The sequence below is a fragment of the Mizuhopecten yessoensis genome, unplaced genomic scaffold (assembly GCF_002113885.1).
Source record: "Mizuhopecten yessoensis strain PY_sf001 unplaced genomic scaffold, ASM211388v2 scaffold7059, whole genome shotgun sequence".
NCBI lineage: Eukaryota > Metazoa > Mollusca > Bivalvia > Pectinida > Pectinidae > Mizuhopecten > Mizuhopecten yessoensis.
This window is the reverse complement of record NW_018406860.1, coordinates 233,274-242,450: the sequence shown is the minus strand read 5'-3', so window position 1 is coordinate 242,450 and position 9,177 is coordinate 233,274.

The window sequence follows — 9,177 nt, the reverse complement described above, 5'->3', positions numbered from 1 at the left end:
CTGAGAGCAGGATGTTGTTTGACATTGCCCAGTGTATGACGACAGTCAATCTGAGAGCAGGATGTTGTTTGACATTGCCCAGTGTATGACAACAGTCAAGCTGAGAGCAAGGGTTGTTTGACATTGCCCAGCGTACGGATTATTTACTGCCATCAAATGTAGTAAATGTTTCGGTACAAGGAATGTACACCGATTTCTACATAAAGAACATCAGCGGGCCGAGACACACTTGTAAACATGTCACAAAAACAAGTCGTTACAACTTCATTATGGACATGTATACGTCCTATGCTCCGCCGATTTTACCTTTTATTTCTATATAAAGCTAATTTACATGTGCGTCACTGCACTGTTTTTTTTTTGTATGTTTCGGTGCCTTGTTTCTCTAACGAGTTCGAAACAGATCTTATTTCAACATTTAATTTCAGGGTATTTTGTTTACTCTCTTAGATACAAAAGACATTGGGTAACCGGCAAAGTCACAGAAAGCCGTCCACGTATGATTGTCATCATCATTATCTCATTGAAAACAATCAAGTTTCCCTTATAAGGAAATAAGTGTGGATCTGCACTGGAAAACTACCCACTTGCATCAGTTTCTCAGCTCTTCGTCGCCCACCATAGACAGAAGGTCCCACCTTATCTACAAAGTATGCAAAGCTGCTCCGATCGATCATGAAATCGACAGAATAGAGTTATTTGAGACTATTTGTCCTTGTTAGTACCACCATTGTTTGATAACGCAGACCGATACCATGTTAAGCTACAGACGTCCTACCCCTACTACTGGTACCGCTCCTTTAAAGACGTGCAATGGTACGATGTCCAAACTCCATACACCAACACCCTCAACTGTAGTAAATGTGAAGTCGACAGACAGAACCGTTACCCATTCAGTCAGTCAGTCAGTGTCTTGTAAATCAGTTAATGTGATTACTTGTGCGAAATACCAATTGCAGAAATTTGGCAAAAACCAAAACGCCTTTTATTCTCTTACCCTGGACAGATTTATCCTTACTTTTACCGGTGTGAGATTTCCTTGTCTCACCCTAGGGTTGAGACAAGCTCCACATGCTCTTTGCACGTTCCCCACAATAAACCTGACGTCACTGATGTGACCCGGAAGAAGAACTACTTTTATGAGGTCACACACATACACAAGTTCGTCAGCTAATTTTGTCGTGTTTACATCTGACGCATACATATAATATTCATACGCTACCCACGTGTTCCTGTTTACAAACAATATGGTCCGTCTTAAATTTGGACAGGAACAACAGGGTAAGAGAAAAATAATCATTCACCCCCTCGGGGATGGGATAGGGGTATCGCAACCCTCAGGGGGGAAGATTCTTAAGTTGCCAAACACGAGGCTTTGCCGAGTGTTTGGCAACTTAAGAATCCCCCCTCGGGTTGAAATCCCTCTATCTCAACCCCAAGGGGATGAAAGATTTTATTAATCTCAGGATTAAAAACCAAAACTGTTTCATCGAGCAGAAGCGCCCTGACCATTAGTCATGCATATCAATTTGTCGAGCCATGTCATTGCCGGGGTGACCAACAACTAATTGACTTTATGAAATCAATGCAGGATGTCAAACAAAGTAAACTTACACTGCACCATGTCGTTATTTCATCCATTTAGTATATGTAGTAAATAATGATACCAAAGGTAAAACTTAAATACGCCTATGTCTTAAGTGACCTGAAACATATGTAGAAATACAATTAACGTACATGGAAAGAGAAAGATGTAAGTAAAGTACAGAGTTCTGTATAATGTTGTATAATAAGGTTTTGGCTACAGCAGACAATTCCAAATAAATCCTAACTGTACTGTTATAGTTCACCTCGGAAAATGGATAGTCTACCAGCCGAACTATAAAATGGATAGTCTACCAGCCGAACTATAAAATGGATAGTCTACTAGCCGAACTATAAAATGGATAGTCTACCAGCCGAACTATAAAATGTTTCCAAAACTCGAAAGAACCAAAACGTTTTATGGCGCACTATCAATCCCCGAATTTGATCGTTATGAAATATAAAATAAAATGCTTTATTAAATCTGACAGGGACTTTAAATGTTATATTGTATGTTATATTAAATGTGACAGGGACTTTATATGTTATATTTTATGTTATATTAAATGTGACATGGACTTTAAATGTTGTATTTAGGGGATAGTACGTTGTTTTGAGTGTCTATACTGGCGATAGGAACATGAAATTTGGATTTGAACTCGAGACCGATAGGTCGAGAGTTTAAACCAAATTTCATGTTCTAATCGCCAGTATAGACACGAAAAACAACGTACTATTCCCATTCTGACACACCTTAACAAATATACTACGCTAATATGTTTAGAAACATTGTATTTCCTTGTACAAAAGTACGTAGTAAAATACTTTGTGACCTGAACTGGCGACGTGTCAATCTGCAGCGGACTGACCAATCGGAAAGAAGCTTTCAAAAGTCGGACAGTTGGCCCCGCCAATACTGGCGAGCGCTCGATCTGTATGTTGACGAGGCGTAATATTTGGATTGTTCGTGAACGTCCTGTTACCGAAGTTTATACGACACATTTGGATTGATATTGACCAAGTTCTTACATTTCCATGTCAGTATGCATACCAATCTGTGCTTATCGACAAAATCGGTGATTATTTGTATAGATTTGTGAAGAGTTTTGCGTTAATGCATACGACACATGTGAAATGTTTCTTTTGATTTCGGATCTTAATAGATGCCTGCACACGGATGGAACGAACGTTTCAGTAATAAATGGAGATAAGAACAAGGAATGTGTACTTTTTACTTTTTGATTCATTCAACAAATACATTTCATTGGTCTAAATGTGACAGGGACTTTATATGTTATATTGTATGGTATATTAAATGTGAAAGGGACTTTATATGTTATATTGAATGTTATATTATATCTGACAGGGACTTTATATGATTTATTGTATGTTATATTAAATGTGACAGGGACTTTTAATGTTATATTTATGTTATATTAAATGTGACAGGGACTTTATATGTTATATTGCATGTTATATTAAATCCGACAGGGACTTTATATGTTATTTTTATGTTATATCAAATCTGACAGGGACTTTATATGATTTATTGTATGTTATATTAAATGTGACAGGGACTTTAAATGGTATATTGTATGTTATATCAAATCTGACAGGGACTTTATATGATTTATTGTATAATATATTTAAACTGACATGGACTTTATATGTTATATTGTATGTTATATTAAATGTGACAGGGACTTTATATGGTATATTGTATGTTATATTAAATGTGACAGGGACTTTATATGGTGTATTGTATGTTATATTAAATGTGACAGGGACTTAAATTGTATTATTATATGCATGAACATTTCTCGCAATCACATTGGTCGGATCCTTTACACGTGACCAGTCCTCAAAAACTCATGTAGACTGGTTATCGGGTGAATATCGATTTCTAAATATAGCCTGTATGGAAAATCCCCGGAACCTGTCGTAGCGCATGCGCAGTTAGACTGGAACGCGATCTGTCAGACGACATTAGAAGATGGCTGCTGGCGAACGTTTCTCCTCCGTTAGGAAAATTACCAAAACTATTCGAGGATAAAGATGCTGTTAACGTAAAAAAGGCCATTGAACACGCAGTGCATGTCATCCATGCTTATCTTCAGAAAAATAATCTAGACGATGCCTTCGAAAGCTACAATGATGAACTGTTGTATTCAATCCCGGCTAAATTTTACATGGAGGCTCGCGTACAAAAATCAGAACCTTTGGTTTTGTTTTGTTTTATTTTATTGTTTACGCATATAATAAAACAGTTATGGTCTTTTGTGCTGGTAAATATGATGTGATATGAACCTGAAAGAGTGATATTGACCTCGGCTTCGCCTCAGTCAATATCATATCACATCATATTCACCAGCACAAAAGTCCATAATTGTATAATAATGTACGTTATATTAAATGTGACAGGGACTTTATATCTTGTATTGTATGTTATATTAAATGTGACAGGGACCTTTTATGTTATATTGCATGTTATATTAAATGAAACAGGGACTTTATATGTAATATTGCATGTTATATTAAATGTGACAGAGACTTTATATGTTATATTGTATGGTATATTAAATGTGACAGGGACCTTATATGTTATATTTTATGTTATATTAAATGTGACAGGGACTTTATATGTTATATTGTATGGTATATTAAATGTGACAGTGTCTTTATATGTTAAAGTGTATGTTATATTAAATGTGACAGGGACTAGATATGGTATATTGTATGTTATATTAAATGTGACAGGGACTTGATATGGTATATTGTATGTTATATTAAATGTGACAGGGACTTTATTTGTTATAATGTATGTTATATTAAAGGTGACAGGGACGTGATATGTTATATTAAATGTCACAGGGACTTTATATGTTATATTAAATGTCACAGGGACTTTATATGGTATATTGTATGTTATATTAAATGTGACAGGGACTTTATATGGTATATTGTATGTTATATTAAATGTGACAGGGACTTTATACGTTATATTGTATGTTATATTAAATGTGACAGGGACTTTATGTTATATTGTATATTATATTAAATGTGACAGGGACTTTATGTTATATTGTATGTTATATTAAATGTGACAGGGACTTTATGTTATATTGTATGTTATATTAAATGTGACAGGGACTTTATGTGATATTGTATGTTATATTAAATGTGACAGGGACTTTATGTTATATTGTATGTTATATTAAATGTGACAGGGACTTTATGTTATATTGTATGTTATATTAAATGTGACAGGGACTTTATGTGATATTGTATGTTATATTAAATGTGACAGGGACTTTATCAGCTATATTTAATGGTATATTGAATCTGACAGGGACTTTATATGTTATATTGTATGTTATATTAAATGTGACAGGGACTTTATGTTATATTGTATGTTATATTAAATGTGACAGGGACTTTATCAGCTATATTTTATGGTATATTGAATCTGACAGGGACTTTATATGTTATATTGTATGTTATATTAAATGTGACAGTGACTTTATGTTATATTGTATGGTATATTAAATGTGATAGGGACTTTATATGTTATATTGTATGTTATATCTAAACTGACATGTACTTTATATGTTATATTGTATGTTACATATTAAATGTGACAGGGACTTTATGTTATATTGGATGTTATATTAAATGTGACAGGGACATTATATGTTATATTGTATGTTATATTGAATGTGCCAGGATCCATAAATGGTATATAGTATGTTATATTAAATAAATGTGACAGGGACTTTATGTTATATTGGATGTTATATTAAATGTGACAGGGACATTATATGTTATATTGTATGTTATATTAAATGTGACAAGAGACTTTATATGTTATATTGTATGGTATATTAAATGTGATAGGGACTTTATATGGTATATTGTATGTTATGTTAAATTTGACAGGGACTTTATATGTTATATTGTCTGTTATATCTAAACTGACATGGACTTTATATGTTATATTGTATGTTACATATTAAATGTGACAGGGACTTTATGTTATATGGTATGTTATATTAAATGTGACAGTGACATTATATGTTATATTGTATGTTATATCTAAACTGACATGTACTTTATATGTTATATTGTATGTTACATATTAAATGTGACAGGGACTTTATATGGTATATTGTATGGTATATTAAATGTGATAGGGACTTTATATGGTATATTGTATGCTATATTAAATGTGACAGGGACTTTATATGGTATATTGTATGTTATATTAAATGTGGCAGGGACTTTAAATGGTATATAGTATGGTATATTAAATGTGACAGGGACTTTATATGGTATATTGTATGTTATATTAAATGAGACAGGATCTTTATATGTTATATTGTATGTTATATTGAATGTGCCAGGATCCATAAATGGTATATAGTATGTTATATTAAATAAATGTGACAGGGACTTTATGTTATATGGTATGTTATATTAAATGTGACAGTGACTTTATCAGCTATATTTTATGGTTTATTAAATCTGACAGGGACTTTATGTGTTATATTGTACGGTATATTAAATGTGACAGGGACTTTATGTTATATGGTATGTTATATTAAATGTGACAGTGACTTTATGTTATATTGTATATTATATTAAATGTGACAGGGACTTTATGTTATATGGTATGTTATATTAAATGTGACAGGGACATTATATGTTATATTGTATGTTATATTGAATGTGCCAGGATCCATAAATGGTATATAGTATGTTATATTAAATAAATGTGACAGGGACTTTATGTTATATTGGATGTTATATTAAATGTGACAGGGACATTATATGTTATATTGTATGTTATATCTAAACTGACATGTACTTTATATGTTATATTGTATGTTACATATTAAATGTGACAGGGACTTTATGTTATATTGTATATTATATTAAATGTGACAGGGACTTTATATGGTATATTGTATGTTATATTAAATGTGATAGGGACTTTATATGGTATATTGTATGTTATATTAAATGAGACAGGAACTTTATATGTTATATTGTATGTTATATTAAATGTGACAGGGACTTTAAATGGTATATAGTATGTTATATTAAATGTGACAGGGACTTTATATGGTATATGGTATGTTATACTAAATGTGACAGTGATTTTATATGGTATATTTATTCAATAAATGATCTTTTGTGGAAATCTGTTGTTAGTTAGTAGCCTTTTAATGGGTAAACTCACCTTTACCTTGAGGCGATTTTCTCTACACATGGTTTCATTCGTATAAATAAGGATACATTAGTGGACGAAACAATAGCCATATGGCGCAGAAAAAAATATGTTCGTCTTTTCTATGAATTTCATAAAGTTATCGAATGCTTCAAGGTCAAAGGTGTGATGATATATGTAATGGTTTAGTCTCACCTAGCATACATTTCTAAAATACCTAGTCTCACCTAGCATACATTTCTAAAATACCTAGTCTCACCTAGCATATATTTCTAAAATACCTAGTCTCACCTAGCATACATCACAATTTTCACAGCTGATTACAATTTGGTTATAGTCTGTTTCAAAATGATGTTGATTGTAGTGTAATACATATTATTATTATAAACTTATGTCTACTTTAATCAGAGAAATATTCCATTTTGTTTTGTAAAGAACTATAGTGATATGTGGTAGTAGATGAAATATGAATTTTAAAAAAAAGGCTAAAAAGGATACCTTTATTTTACATGAAAATAATAACGATTTTACAGTTATTATAACAGGTACAGTACTAGCCGCCTGCATGTTAATTAAATTATTGTTGATCAAGTAAAGCCTCATTAATTAATCTTAATATCAAAGATTGGCTAAAATTCTGTAATGCATTATTTATAAATTTTAACTGATACAATAACAGTTGACTGAATGTTGTTCTTTTCCCTTTATTTTCATGGTTACGTCTGCAGAATTTCAATCTCAAGCTGATTTTGTGTGGACATACACTGTAGGAAGGCAAACTTTTTATAATTTTCACAAATTTTTCACATAATATTACAAATGTCAATATTGTCAAACTTACTACAAATTAACAGAAAGCGAAATTCATCTTTCACATATGTGGAGGTACATTCCTTACAATGTCTTTGTTCTGAAGGGACATTTCTTTTTCTTCCAGTCTCAATGAATGCAAAGTGGCATTTAATCTACTGAGACATACATATGCATGTATTCTATACTTTACAGGAATATACTTTGTAAGATAAAATTGAAGAGAACAATTCGTACCATATACCGTCATAAAGTTTTGGTTAATAGCACCGTAGGCATGTGGTATAGACAGTCATTTGACTACAAAGACTAAGCAGGGAGAATGGTAACTTTTCAACTTTCAATGAAATTTTCTAAGAATTTGTTTCCCATGATGGTAGTTTTGGTCAGCAGTAGGTAACTATTTGTCAGTAAAGCTATCAGAAAGCATTCAAACCTAAATCTGAATAGACTTCTCTTTTTAAGGCCCTCTCCCGCTGTCAATGGTGGTTAAATCTGCCTCATTTATATAAGAAATGATTGTTTCTAAATGATGTTTCATACTGAAATTGTTGTAATCGACTTTTGGCATTAACGAGTAGTGTTTAAAAGCAGGATTGTAGGTAATTTCCTTTCTTGGGGCGCCGCCCTCTCTATCCCCCAGGGGTCGAACCAGCCTCATTTATACAAGAAACGATAATCCTCCACTTTCGAGGCCCCGAAACATCCCAACCAATACTTAGCTCAATGGCACCAGTTGTGTACAGTGCTAGTGTTTTTACTTATTTTAAGGTGTGATAATGGGGTTTAGTGTCTCATAAGCCAGATTTGACTGGATGTCGATATCTGATTGATTTAAATTTTGAAATAGTTTTTCTTTTTTGTAAAATCTGCTGTTTTAATGTATATCGATATGTGACACTTACTTATAAATTGTATTGTATTGTAATAATATGTTAAGTTAAAACATTTAATCTGAAATTCCTTTTTATTATGATGAAGACTTTAATAGATGAAGTGGAAACAATTTTATAAACAAATAAAATTCAACACAAAAAATCAATCCTATGTATACGTTCATATTCATAAGTTAAGACACTTTCTAGTACAGACTATAGTTTACCTGTAATTAAATCCTATTGTTCTCTAACTGACACCCAATCAATTCAATTCAAATTTATTCCGGGGGCCTTACGACCCATAGGTATACATAAATATGGTACATAATATTACATACATATTTGGAGAGTGATCTCTCATCAATCAATCAATCAAGGCTTTTATTCCTATGTTAAGAGATTTACAAAAAGAAAGAGTTATTTACATCAAATTAATTTGAACGTGTTGGGTCTAGACCATTATTTTGATACAGTTCTTCCTCGAATGCATGAGTAAAATCATTTTACTTGTGTTGGCTCACTGGTAACTTATAAATTAAAAGTCAAGGTGGTTTATCGTTTGATAAGAACACATGAGCAGCACTTCTGATAAATTTGGCACTGTCCAAGAGGAATTCCTGGTATTCCTCTTTACTTTCTAGTTTTTCTGCTGGAACATGTTTCCCGAGAAGAGTCCTT